A 4,600-nucleotide genomic window follows, 5' to 3' on the forward strand; every position below is an offset into this window, starting at 1 on the left:
TCCTTAAATATATAAGGAACAATCACCTACTTTCCCTCTGTTATTTAATCTTAGACCCATGTGCCGATATATTTAAAATATAGGCATACATTTGTACATTGCTTTCAAAGTGTGGTCTTATATTAACAACTACCCATGCATATGTTATGCTTTACTTCCTATCTGAAATTCTCTCTTCCTCATTCCAGTTAATTTCTCCAAATATTCTCTCCAATCTCCCTTATTCAGTCAGCTCAAGTAGATTTGTCTCTCCTCTAAAGCACTTATGTTGTATACTATATGGTAATATGGTACTAATAGTGGAAGAAACTACTTTCTGTCACTGTTATTCACAGTTGCCATTTGTTTGGTGTACAGCTACACATGCTATTTTAAAATGGTCCGCAGGAAAAAAAAAATGGTCCGTAGGAAAATGTATCTGATATTTTCAAAAGTACAGATAAACTTGGATGAATCTACATAATTTGGTAGAGAAGTTATATATATATTTAGTTTTAAATCCTTGGAATGTAAGCAAAGTATTTTAGTAGTTAGAAAACAGTAGTCATGAATAAATATGCCAAGCATAGCCATCATTTTTTGCTATTCATTTTTTCCCTACTTTATATGAGGGAATTTATCCTTTTTGTTTTTTTTTAAGATTCTATTTATTTATTCATGAGAGACACAGAGAGAGAGAGAGGCACAGGCACAGGCAGAGGGAGAAGCAGGTTCCATGCAGGGAGCCTGATGCAGGACTTGATCCTGGGATCACACCCTGGACCAAAGGCAGGCACTAAACCGCTGAGCCACCCAGGGATTCCAGAATTTCTCCTTCTTGCAGAACTGTAGCTAAAGCATTTGCAAGAACAGAGCCTGGTATAAATGGGAAGATTGTGCTGTAAGTAACCTAAGTTTCAGTGAAATTGTAGTCTTATGTGGCACTAATAGTTGAAGCTATTCCAAAGGAGGCCCTCGCACCCAGTAGATGAGATTCATGGTTTCTCTAAATAGGGCTAGAATAATCAATTGAGAATGGTTAAGCATCAGTAATGGCTAATTTCAGTATGTTGATGCCTTACCATACAGTATAATGAAGACACACTCTACTTTTTTTTTTAAGATTTTATTTATTTATTCATGAGAGACGCAGAGAGAGAGATTGAGAGAGAGAGAGGGAGGGAGAGAGAGAGAGAGAGAGAGAGAGGCAGAGACACAGAGGGAGAAGCAGGCTCCATGCAGGGAGCCTGATGCAGTATTCCATCCCAGGACTCCAGGTTCATGCCATGGGCTGAAGCAGGCACTAAACTGCTGAGCCACCCAGGGATCCCCAATTGCTGACAACTTTTAAGCCCACCTATCTCTTTCTCTTTGTCCTAGTACTCGACAAACTGCTAAGAAAGCCCAAGTACTCCCTCCTTTGGCCCTGGTGACTCAAATGATGGAAGCTCCTGACCATACATGAGAGTGCTCACCCCAGCCCTAGCTCCTAGCCAGTTTGAATAATAACATTTTGCAGTAGTTTCTATTTGTTTAAAATGTTTGACCTTCATGTTTTTCTATTTTTTAAATAGTAAAAACATAGGTTATTAGCTTACAGTCACTCTCACTTACCTAAATATACAAAAAGACTGAGACACATGGTTCAAAAAACTATAGCACAAAGCCATAATAGTGCTTACCTGGTGACCAATTCTTGAATTGCAATTATAAGCCTTAAAAAGAAATAAACTGACTTATTTATGTATGCTTACCTTAGACACTCAAACCAACATAGAGGCTTTTAGTACCATACTTAGAACTCTACAAATATTAGGACTGAAAGGTGGAGCTCCTGTCAAAGTGCTTGTTAATGACTTATGTTAGTCAAAGTTTAATATAACCTAATCAGTCCATTGACCCCTGAAGGCGATATCCTAGCAATTGAACTTCTATATAGCCGAATCACTGTAATACTTCTGCTACTGCTACTAGCTAACTTATTATTTATTTACTACTACTATATTCCAAGAACATTGATAACCTCTTTTCATGTATTATGTATAATTCTCCAAAAGCATCATAAGGTAGGTTTCAGAGATATCACTCATGAGCAGATGAAACTTATATCAGATAGTCTTCAATCCAGGGTCACATAGCTGGTATGTCGGGGCCTCCAGAAGCCACTATTAGCCTCTTTGTGTGCCTCTCTCAGTGTGTACTCTACTTTCAGCACAGCCAAAATTTCTTGGACATGTATACTTTTTTTTTTTTGGACACATGCATATATTTAATAGTGAAACAATTCATCAACAACAAAAAAAATTAGAAAAATTCATGAAACCTCAATGCTGTGGAAGAGAACAGGACATCAAGGCAAAAGATACAAAATCTGACCCAGAAGGCTGCCTGATGAGTTAAGCAAAGGCAAATTTGCTTAGGATAGTATTATATGCCATTGAAAAGAAAAATGGTTGGAAAGGTACCCACTTATTTGCATGGAAGCTGACAGCCTTACTGTATGCTGCACGGAATGGAGGCGAAGAGCCAGGGAAGGGAGAGGGGTGACAGAGGAAAAGCAATACAGAATCCAGGGTAAGCAGATGGAAGAGACAAAGAGTTACAAAGAGATGACTCTAAGGCCTTTTGTTTGCAGTCTACAATAAACCTGTTACAAGTCTTTATGTCAGTCAAGTCCAATGATCACATAACGAGTAGCACTAGGCAAGTAGCACTAGGCGCAGTGAAGAACAATGGAGTGGTTTACAAAAGTAAAGGGATAACATGGTTCCTACTCTCAAGGAGCTTACAACCTATATGGGAAACAGATTCCACACACAAAACAAATTTACAAAGTAACATAAATATAAATAAATACACATCTGAATAAACAACATATGAAAGCCTAAGGGGTACTGGGTCAATACTTATCTAGAAGTCTGTAGGTCAAAGAAGGCTTTCTGAAGGAAAAACTTGGGGACTGAGTATAATGTTAGCAGAGAGTAGGGCATGTGCAAAAGCATAGAAGTGTAAGTAAATATGTCCAGGAAGCAGATTAGCTTGATTAAAGTAGAAAGTCTAAATAGGTCTCGTTGAGAAGTATGGTGAAACAGTAGGGGGTTAATTTGGTGAAAGACACTGCAGTGTTTGGTCTGGTCCCTAAAGCAAACAGGGAAAGAGGTTTTCTTTAAGTAATGATGGTAAGTGGCACATGTCCAGGAGTAACTCCACTGCTCTCAAAAGTTTTAGTTACTCGGAGACAGAGAAACTAGCAATGAAATGGTAGAGAAGTATTCAGCATCCTTGAACAGTTTAAGAGAAGAAACTGCCTTCTGCAAGAACACTTGCAAAGTGGCAAGTGAAAACAATCCATGAAACTCCTAGATTCAGGATCCACCATCCCAAAGGCCAGCCAGATCCCAGTAAAATCAAGTGCTCAAGTAGAATGTCCTAGGCCCTCATTACCAATTCTAAGTGGGGAGCGAATTGTATATGTTTATAAAAGAATTTATTTTTGAGCTACCATGACAATCAAGTTTGATCCTAACATTCTAGAAATTAAAATAGGAGGATGAGAAGAGCCCTAATCTATAGGGAATGCTCACGTCCCTGAAGGAGGACAGGTCAGTAGGGCCCAAATTCTTCCCTGGTCTTTATGTGGAAAGGCAAAACATCACACCGTGAAAAGAGGCTTTTCTCAGCCAAAGCAAGTTAAGACCTCTTTCTTTAAGCCTATTGATCTGAAGTTGTTCCAGGAAGGACAAAAAGAGTCCAGGCCAGATACTCAGCAGCAGCCAGAGTTGGACCCTATTTCATTAGAGCTCCGCTGGGAGGCACTGGGTCCTACTGATGTTGAAATACACTGCTGAGGACCAATCTTGATGCCATTCGCCTCATTGTGGACATCAAATAAACCCTGCTGGATCTTCCTATATATTTCTTTGGCTGTGTTAATGAAGGCCTCTTCAACATTGCAGGCTGTTTTGGCTGAAGTTTCCATGAAGATAAGTCCATGCTCCCGGGCAAAGGCCTCTCCTTCTCTCTTCACATCCCTACAGGATTCTAAGTCACTCTTATTCCCAATCAGCATGATAACCATGTTGGAGCTGGAGTGTTGCCGGGCATCCTCTAACCAGGAGGTCAGGTGGTTGAAGGTTTCACGCCTTGTGATGTCATATACTAGCAGTGCTCCAGCTGCTCCCCTGTAGTAGGAACGGGTGATAGAATGGAAGGATTCTTGCCCAGCCGTGTCCCAGATTTGCAGTTTGATTTGTTTTCCATCAATGTTGACCATACGGGCCCCAAACTCCACACCTATGGTGAGGTCGTGCACCGGCTGGAACCGCTTGTCCGTGAACTGCAGGAGGAGACATGACTTGCCCACGCCTGAAAGAGGAGCACGGACGCCCCCCCGCCGTGCGGGCCGTGGCCCACGGGCTACCTGTCGGACATGTATACTTTTGTATAGAACGTGTTCACAGAGAATCAAGGTGGCTTTGTAGAAAGACTATTGAATAAATTATTTGAACACAGATCTTCGAATTTCCATCATGTTGCATACAAGTTTGGTTATCTGAAAAAAAGCACCCTTCCAGTGATTTTATATGTTTATGGAATTGCAGGGTTGGATTAGATCAAGGGT

The 4,600-nt window shown here is 40.5% G+C and overlaps 1 pseudogene; it reads right to left on the bottom strand.

Moving 5' to 3' along the window:
• Positions 1-2,624: 2,624 nt before the first annotated feature.
• On the bottom strand, positions 2,625-4,361 carry LOC140623433 (ras-related protein Rab-2B pseudogene; annotated as a pseudogene).
• Between the last annotated feature and the right edge of the window lie 239 nt (positions 4,362-4,600).

Source organism: Canis lupus, chromosome 33, assembly GCF_048164855.1.
Source record: "Canis lupus baileyi chromosome 33, mCanLup2.hap1, whole genome shotgun sequence".
NCBI lineage: Eukaryota > Metazoa > Chordata > Mammalia > Carnivora > Canidae > Canis > Canis lupus.